The sequence below is a fragment of the Protomyctophum bolini genome (assembly GCF_963924005.1).
Source record: "Protomyctophum bolini genome assembly, chromosome: 11".
Classification (NCBI taxonomy): domain Eukaryota; kingdom Metazoa; phylum Chordata; class Actinopteri; order Myctophiformes; family Myctophidae; genus Protomyctophum; species Protomyctophum bolini.
In genome coordinates this window covers 16,563,260-16,573,634 of record NC_137872.1, presented here as the reverse complement: position 1 = coordinate 16,573,634, position 10,375 = coordinate 16,563,260, and positions in this window count along the sequence as shown.

Here is a 10,375-nt window from a genome sequence, read left to right as displayed (position 1 = left end):
TCGCAAAAATAATTGTAATTATAATAATAATATAATAATAATTGTTGACGTTAGTTGGCTGTGCAGCGATGTTTCAAAGACCGCCAGCGTGCACTGTTGTGAATTGTTTCTCTGTTATTATTATAACCCAAGCAAACGGCAGGAACACAGTCAAAGTTTATTATTCGCTCTAAACTCTGACTCTTCTTCTGTCACATTACAATCACATTCTCTATCTCTCAAAGCCCCATAGACCACAGGTGCTCCCTTGTTGCACCAAAGTACCATTACAGTTCAATTGAAGTGTACTCGGGTACAAAACAACATTACTAATGTGAATGCTGGCCACTAGGGGAGGGCAATTGTATTCGGCAACCGTTCGAATCTTGCGGCCCCGTTGAAATTATTTGCCGACCCCTCTGTGAAATTGCCCTATACCATTGGGTACTATTGGGTTATGTTTTTGATATAATAATATATCAAAAACATAATGGCATAATGTGTTGAAACTGTTCCAGATTTAGCTGGAGACCCCCTGGAACCCCCTCAGGAACCGTTGGGGATCCCCGGACCCCACTTTGAGAACCACTGATCTAAGGTCTGATATCACCAACGACCTCGGCTCAACCCGTGGCAGATTGGAATCAAAAGTGCGTCCAAGGATTTTAAATAATGTCCACTTTGATCCTTGTCAGACAAACATACCGAAGCAAGACCTTATCACGTGGGAGGGGCTCCGGCTCACAAAAGCTCTCAAATGCAGTAAAAAAAATATATAATAATGACAAGAGGTTCTCCTTGACTTGGCCTATATGTCAAAACAGCATATCAGGTTTCGAAACACTAACACCCCCCTTTCTTCTTGCACAGTAAAACACCCTCTGTGTTAATTTAACTCTGAGAGTGTAAAAGTTAAATCAACACTGCCGCTTTCGACTGTGTGCGTGTTTAGCTTGGCTATCTTCCTGCTTGCCGTTGACTCAAACAGCCCTTTTGCTCTTTTATTAGCAGCTGCGCGGCCAATTATCTCCCTGCCCCCCCCTTTCCTGTGCTCTGGTAGTCGCCCTCAGCCCTCAGCCGCACAGACGGGAAGAGAGGGAAGGGACGGGTGGAGGAGGAGGAGAGAGAGAAGAAGTACGAGAAGAAAAGAAGAAGAAGAAGAAGCATAAGAAGTGGAAGAGAAGAGGAAGAACAAGCAGCAGAAGAAGAAGAAGGAGCAGAAGAAGGGGCGGGCCAGGGTGCTCTGACGTCGTCAAAAAGGAATCCCCTTGACTGGGCTGGGTCTGCCTGCCTTCTCACTCTCACCCTGTCTGGCTCCCAGACACACTCTCTCTCACACACACACACTCCTGTCTGCGCAGCCAAAGGAAAGACATACTGACAGATAGACAAACAGGGGGAGAGAGAGAGAGAGAGAGGGACAGATCAACTCACATTAGGACGGGGAACGTCAGGAGAGGCAAAACTAAAGAGAGAAAGAGAGAGATAGAGAGAGAGAGAGGAAAAGAGAGACGAGTAGTTTTCTCTCAGGTAGGTACAGATTTCCGTGTGACTGCTGCCTTCTGAGAATTCCTCTCAGATGCAGGTCGTTGCCTTTTACTGTTATATGGCTTTACTGCCTGGCACACCTTGTATGCCTTTTTCTTTCAACTTTGTAGCCTCAGGACCGCCCCGGCGGCGGGCTCCCACCCACAGAGAAGCTGTTCACACTCATTTTTACAGGGAGTTCCTGCAACCTGTTGATCGGGACGGGAGTTCACACAAAAGTGACTGTGATGCGTGTCTGCTGCTCAGACTGTGGAGCTGCATGGTATAAAGTGGACTATAGCGCTGCTGTTCCGTCTCGCCTGAGGTCTGCTATTGTGGACTGTCTCCGTCACAAAGGTCAGCTGTAAATGGTTCCTTTGAATGGGATGGTAGTTGTTTTCTGTCCGTCTGTCTGTCTGATCTGTGTCTCAGAATGGATGTCTTCTGGCCTGTTCGGGTGATTGGATGTGTGCCGATTGATTGTCCAGACGTAATGACTTACCCTGCCTCTCTGTGTGTCTGTCTGTCTGTCTACCTGCCTCTCTGTCTGTCTGCCTGTCTGTCTGTCTGGCTCGCTCTACACTGTGTGTACGCTGTCTGACTGTCAACATACTGTACTGTCTATCTCTCTGCGTGCCTATCAGTCCCCCTCTCTCTGTGTGTGTGTGTGTGTGTCTGTCAACTAACCACAGCTGCATGCAGAGTTTTTTTGGCAGCAGAGTGCAGTGGACGGAGGTCATAAAAAGTTCTGGAAGAGCACAGGGCGAAAAAGACGTAGCCGTGGTGGCGTGGAGTGCGAACTGGGCCCGCACGAACATTCCTCTCATTGTTCAGAGGCCCTGTAAGTCTGTGAGCTGCGCTGCTTCCACAAAACCTCCATGAAAGGAAGGGAATCTACAGCTACTGTAGCTAACCCAGTTACAGCTAGAGGCTTCTAGAGCTGTCTTCCTGTCTGCCCGCCTGCCTGTCTGGTTCCCCTTTGGGAGTGCTGGTATAGACCATATTGGGATATCTAAGACTAAAACGTGTCTAAAACGGGGCTCGGAGAGAGGCTGACCTATGGGGATGATGTGGGCTAATGAGGGGCTAATTTGGGTTAACTATGGGCCCTCTTGTTTCAGCCGCCATGGTCTGCTGCAACGCTACGGTCTGCGACTTTAACCCCAGATAACCTCTCAGCCGAGGGCCATAACACAGAGAGAATGAGGCAGAGGGAAGGAGTATAGTTACGATTAAGACTCATTTACGAGGAAGCATGAGTTAAGTCTGTTGCTTTCCCCAGGTTGGCGGAGGGTGTGTAGAGCCCAGGATCACATTAGATGATTGACACAGTGGTGAAAAATGGGTTACAAAATCGTGGAATAAAAAATATATTAGAAGACTCATTTATGGTCGGTCACGCGGGAAAGTAGCCGATCTACAAGCTTACAATGCATCAGCGACGCGTTTGTTGTGTGCTTGTAGATCGTTTTCTGCGATCTTTGTGCGACATAGTTATGAATTGGGCTTTATACTTCCCATTCATGGAGGGAGAGAGAGGGAGGAATGAAAAGAGGAATGAAAGTGAAAGAAAGCGAGGTGAAGACCCAGTAGCCCGGCCGTGGTTCTGGTGAAGCCGCGGTGAGCGAGCGAAGGTGTGTGGGTACAGGTGGGTGTGCCGGTAAATGGCGTCTCTAAGAATGGGCCCGGGCTCTGGAAACCGTGGTGTATTGGAATAGTATGTTGTGTTTCAGTGTTTGACCGTGTGTGTGTATGTGTACTGTGCATGTGTGCTTGAGTGGCAGCCGGGGGTTTTAGTGTGTGCATGTGTGGTTGGGTGGCAGCGGGGCATCTGTGCACTAACTACAGGGCTGATGGTGGTAAGGGGGGTTTGGCAGAGAGTCAGGCCCCAGCGTAGGGTTACACGCGCTGGGATAGAGGGAGCACAACCACGGCCTGGGCTGAGCCGGGCCTTTAACTAGGCTGGTTTCACAGCACTAACTGCACTTTTTTTGTAATCTTGGGCTGGAAATACTTTTTATTTTCAGACTAATGTCCCACATGTGGCACGTTCCATTGATTCCAGGCCTCTCCTTCTCTCTCTCTCTTGATTGAAGAAAGGCTGCAGTAGAAAAAGGCTTGTATAGGCAGAGGGGAGCGCCAGGAGTGCTCTGAATGTCATTGAAAGTCGTGGGCTCAGCAATAATTGCCCCGTCACACGCAACATGAAACAAACGCGCCATTACTCGAATGCATACGTGTCGTGTGCACACACACACACACACACACACACACACACACACACACACACACACACACACACACACACACACACACACACACACACACACACACTGTATTGTATTGTGTAAAAGTATCCAGCCATGTTGCGTTTTTTGTGTTATCCCATTCATAACGGATTTGCAACCAAGCCAATATTATGGATCTGGTGGGGGAAATATTATGCTGAATTTGCATCTGATCGATCTAGAGGTGTTTGCGTGTGTGTGTGTGTGATTTTGTTCCCTGAACCAATATTCCAAATGGACTCGTAGTCTCGTACAAATACATTCATGTTTTCCAAGCGTCGGGGACTTACACACACCTTATTGTTATCTCCTCAGCTCTGTGATTACCAGTCTGTCACAGGTAGAGAACTTGCCATTCGTTCTCCATGGTTTCCCTCTTCCAGAGCTAACATACTCGGCTGCGTGCTTATCGGGGAAAACTGTATGTTTAAGAGGTGTAATTTCCACCACAGCAATTATGGAAAGCAAACATTGCCTATTTGCGCTTTTAGCTGCGATTTTTTTTTTACTCAATTGTTTACACAATGTGTCCAGACATAGAATATTTCTTGATAATTGTCGTTGCGTGCAGTGTCGAGCACACCAGATCTACAACCTCAAAACGTGTCAAAGTGCCACGGTCATGTGAGCTTGTAGATCTGATGTCAGTGCTCTTCTAGCTAACAATCCGTCTTAAGATCATGATCACTCGAAACAGAGCATAGGGAGCGAATGGCTGTCTCCCTGGTAAAATTCCCTGATGCTATGGAAAGATACAAATGCATCACAAACGTCGGCGCGATACATTAAATAATTATTAATGGATTGTACAATGGCGGTTGGAGAGAGACTCCGGGGCGTCTCTCTGTCTCTCTCTGTGTTTGCACTGTGAAGTGTTTCACGGCCGGGAGGTGAGAATGATGTCAGACTGGTATGTATTTACACTATTCCTGGTTTATGAGAACATGGTCCGAGGCTCGCTAAACGCACACATGCCGCGTTTGCCCGGCAGCAGTGGCCGACCACTGACATAACCCTGTTTGTTTATAGATAGTGACCGTACTGTGGGGCGCAAGACGCAGTTTGCGCGTGTGTGTCTGTGTGTGCGTTACTGTGAGGACACAGGCAGATAGAAGATATGTGTTGAAACAACAAGGGCTTGAGATCCAGCTGTCTCAACAGAGGCTTTTCCACTTAGCGGTATGCCCTTGTGTAAACGGCAATGTCAACTCTGTAACTCGGAGCGCTCTGAAGAGGAGAGAGAGAGAGAGATAGAGAGAGAGGGAGAGAGAGATGATCGGAGGAACACAGCCTGTAGCCACGTCTACACTTTGGACATCCATATGTCCAGGCTCAAGAAAGATGCTATGCTATTAGAACACACACATCCACTTTTTGTCGTACGACGGTGTAGCTCGCCGGAAATGGCCGATCTACAAACTCATGACGAGTCGTTAGTTTGTAGATGTGCTATTTATTAATTAAGCATCGCAAACCGCAGGCACACGCGAAAGATTCTCAAACATAGACAGATTGCCCCACAGACGGAATTGTCTCAACTTAAACGGCCGCAGGCCATGAGCACATACTCAAAAAACATTTTGCCGTTAACAGGGTACATTGGCTCTTGATCGTTAAGTCAGTGATGTCAATGTTCCTATCCTACGCCTCTGTCAGGATGCAACACGTTGGCACAATTAAGAGCTGCCAATGGGTCGCCAATGTGATGGTTTCTTACCCATCGTAAACATCCAATTTGACTACAAAGAAAACGTTTGAAAGCTGCGAAACTGTCTCTCGCTGCTTTACGGAGGCACGTCACATAAAAACTAAACTGAGCAGAGCAAAAAAAGAAAATCCCACGAAGGGCCAAACGCAGAAAGAAATGCCCAAGGGACGCCGTGAGTGACGGAGACGATTCCAAAAAAAGGCGAGTGTTTGAGGTGAGGCCGGCGCTGGACGGGCGTGCGTCAACCCCCGGAGTGCCGTCATTAGAGAGGAAGGGAAGGAATGAGCTCATGGACATTAACGGCTGTGGGTTCCAACGGGGAGGGGGGAGAGAGCGAGCGAGAGACAGACAGAGAGAGAGAAACCGATGGAAAAGATGAAAAGACAGAGAAAATAGCACACTATATGAAGCCAGTGCCAGATGAAAGGACGGCGGGATGGAGGGCTTTAGGTTGATGGCGCGGAGGAGTTCAAGAGGAGTTAGCATGCTGTCTTTGATGGGTGCCACGTGACCTCACGTGACCTCTCGCCTGCAGACGCTCCGCCGTGTATTGCGACCATATGGATCCTCGAAGCGGACCTTGCGCAGGGATCTGTGCATTTTCATGTGAAGATGACAGATGAAGGTGAAAAACGTACAGAAGGTACTGACGCGTTTCAATCAAAGAGAATTTTAATCAAACGAAACATTAATGCAGAGCTCTCTTTTTATGTGGAGATGTGTGTGGAGGCCCCGTGTTTCAGCGCCGCTGTCCAAAGTGGGGTGATTCAAACGTAAGAGCGATTTGTGAAAATGTACCACGTCACAATGTGAAAAACCATATCTCGGCCTAACTCAATATAGCCCTAAAATGAGTCAGTCCAGCCATGGTCCTGGCTTCCATAATGTTTCTAATTCTGTAATCTATGAGAGACAGAAAGCGAGAGAGAGAGACACAGAGAGAGAGAGAGAGAGAGAGAGAGAGAGAGAGAGAGAGAGAGAGAGAGAGAGAGAGAGAGAGAGAGAGAGAGAGAGAGACAAGCAGACAGAGAGAGAGAGAGAGAGAGAGAGAGAGAGAGAGAGAGAGAGAGGGAGAGATAGAGGGACAAAGAGAGAGAGAGAGAGAGAGAGAGAGAGAGAGAGAGAGAGAGGAGAGATTCAGAGAGCGAGAGAAAAGGAGAAACAATGTTTTTCTTCATTCTACCCAGCAGCATCAGAATCACAGTGTGTTCTGGGTGGTTAATGTGGTGTTATTGGTTGATTGGACCACAGGCCGGGGAAAAGAACATTGGTCTGGAGAGGACCGGGGCCGATATGGGGAAAAGAACATTGGTCTGGAGAGGACCGGGGCCGATATGGGGAAAAGAACATTGGTCTGGAGAGGACCGGGGCCGATATGGGGAAAAGAACATTGGTCTGGAGAGGACCGGGGCCGATATGGGGAAAAGAACATTGGTCTGGAGAGGACCGGGGCCGATATATACGCATGAGAAATGGACGCAGCCTCTGTTGTTTGTGCCTAAAACGCCTGGCCAAGCCAACCTTTCATTCACTATTTCCATGTTCTTGCATCCATTCCCACCATGGTAGCTTGTCCACACCACATCACTGCCATTTCTGTACACAAATCACAGTCAATTAGGACAAAACTGTCTTCAGCTCCACAGAAAATGGAATTTATATAGCCTATATACAAAATTTAATTAACTATTTTCAAGTGATTCTCAATAGACTTGGACATAAATGGCAGCGTGACAGCAGTCTACAGTAGCCCATTTTGCTTTCCAAGTTGAAAGCTTAGATGAAGTAAGGTGGCGCGATATGAAATCTGACAAAGATGATAAACAATTAGCGGCCGTCAAACTGTTTTGTAGGCCGTCAAACATTTTGTAGGAATGTTGTTGACTGAATCAAAATGCGGCTGAATGTAATTATACATTTGAGAATACCTCCGGCAAGTTATATAATATTTGAGGACAAGCGTATTGATGTCTATTAGATGCTTTATCATATTTTCCAGATTTTGCTTCCGACATGGTTGAGGCTCATTTGTGACAGTAATCGGTGTTGGGTTTCTCTTATATATCACTCCAAATTAATATTATTTTACTTTATATTACTTGGTATGAAAAGAAATTCTCTACATTACTCTGAAAAAAGAGATGTTCAATAGAGCGCCGAAGTCCTGGCGTCACTCGCTCGTCCCCTCGATTCCCCTGGTTTCACGGAAGTAATTTCTCTATGGAGAATAACATGGGCTCATCTTAATATCGTTTCATATAAGCGTTGTGGTCCAAAAATAAACAATCTGTCTCTCTGCGTTATTGTCAGGGAGGTGTCTGTTTCAAGCGAAAATGTAACTAATTCAGTAGCAGTAACAATAGCGTTTTCTCTCAGTCAGTTGATTCTTCATATCCATGATGAGTGAAGTGGCCTGGATGATTTGTTTATTTTTCAAACACGCATGAATATATGAGGCGATCTAAAATGCCCCTATAGGGATTACAATGCAAATACAAATTACATGAAGCCGCAGATTTGCGCCCTCTACCGATATTGACGTCAGACTTCGGTGCTCTACAGCTCCTTTTAGAAATGAATCCACTATATTGGAGCAATAATTAATCTCACAGGAGTCAACTGCACATATTGCAGCCTCTCAAACCTAAAGGAATACAATTTATGTACGTATATTAAAGATATTTTCGCTATTTTTGAGTGGTGCAACCACAGCAATGTCCGTGTTCACCTATGTGTTCACCTATGTGTCCGTGTGACGTTAATGAGTATGACTATTAGTACCAGTAGGGGCGCTGTTGTGCCAGAAACAGAGAGAGAGTGCTGCACTGTTGCCTGCTAATGAGAGAGAGAGAGAGTTCACACGGATGTGATTTTTTTTAAACGGACGAATAAATAAATTATTTTATTCAAATATATATTTTTATAAACGATTAAATCCATTAGTTGGATGAACTTTTGAAGCCCCACTTTACGGCCCAACCCTGGTAATTACACACTGTAGCATCTTAGCATCTGCATTGGGTCCCTGGGGTCACTGTCACTGTGTCCCTGGCAGCAGACACTGAGTGAGAGGTCTGCAGACTAAAGCCTATTTAGAGTGTGGAGTTCCCCATGCACATGTTGCACTGGATGACACTGACTCATACCTTGTACACAGCAAAAGAATCACACGCCACTGGAGCGCCCAATTAAACGCCATGCCAAAACAACATTCAATCGGATGTTTCATTTAACCACTTTAAACCTTCCTACTTTGGGCATGTCATTACAGGGCGAGAAGAACAGAATTGCCCCTGAGAAATGTACAAGAATTTAAAGGAAAATCACAGTTTTGGAGAAAATGGTGAAAATAGCCAATCTGCGAGCTTGTTGTGAGTGATGCAACGTTTTGTGAGCTACCGGTATCTTTGCTATTGTTCATACTATCAAGTATACATATAATCCCATGTACTGTATAGTTTATAGTGTTTTGCAGAAAATATCAATACCAGCATAGAGATTCTTTGAGATTTAACTCATACTTCGTCATACGCCCTTCTCGCACTGAAAATAGCCAATATTATGCTTCAAACAATAACTTTTCTTCTTCTTTTTAAGGGTTTATTTTGGGGACGAGCGACGCAGCCGTACATGGATGCATAAAGAGATCTTGAGCCGGGCCGTGTGGTGGAGGAAGCAGAGGGCCAGGGGCAGGGCAGGGCAGGGCGGGGCTAACATCTTAATGGGACCGCCACTTCCTCCTAAGCTTATTCTCCATGCTGTCATTGAAAAGCTATTTTTATAAGAGGCCACAGGAAGTAAGCGAGTCTCTAGAAGCACTCACACTCGCGCACACACACTCGCACACACACACACACACACACACACACACACACGACCGAGAAAGGCCTTCGACAATGGTCTGTGAATGACATAGTTGACACCGAGCAAATAAGGCTCCACTCGGGCTCATGCGGTGGTGCTCACACACCCAGCACATAACCACACACATACGTGCAAACACAGTTGTACTACATTACGCACACAAGTAACTGAACCTGTTGAACCCTAGCGTCCTTATTCGGAGTATGCCACAATGGATGAACATTTGGAGCAGATCTACAAGCTTAGAACGTGTTGAGAGCTTGTAGATCTGCTATTTTCGGCAAAGAGAGTTGGTTTAGAGGGGGGAAAGGAGGGGGCCTATAGTATATAGACCCCTGGGGGAGTGTTGAAATAGACAGACAGACAAATGGATCCTTATGGGTCCATTTGCATGCATTTTACACTCTTGGTAGTTAAATGAAGGCTGAGGATTTTTCTGTGTAGAATTAAGTTGACCCCCCTCAAAAACTAGCCGGAGGCGTTATGAGATGGGAGTTTGACAGAATGCCTGGCAAAGTAAAAAAAAAAAGTTCCATTCAATGCTCAGTTACCTCCAGGCCCCGCACTGGCGTTGATGCAGGCAGCTTCTATGCGATCTACGTGTGTGCACTTCTGAAGTCCACCTCTGCAGCTACTACAACATCTGTGCTGTTGGCCAGGGGAATTCCTGGCAGAGTGATTTTTTTAAACTAAAGGACTAAATCACATTGCCAGGGATTTCCAATGGCTGGCATGAAGGAAGCAACCTGGAGCTGCATGCATGGGGGCCATGCCCCCCTCCCCCCCCCCCCCCCCCCCCCCACTCCACATTGTTAGCAAAAAGTCACACACATTAAGTGTTGCATGGCAGCGGGACTTAACTCGCGTGTGAACAGTGTAATTATCCTTCGTGTTCACAGTGGTTAAGTTCTGCCACCATGGGGCTACAGTCTGCAAGCTGGGGGGGGCATCCCTGGGGAGGGGGGCATAGATGTGATAGATGGATGGATAGTAGTACATGACACTGACT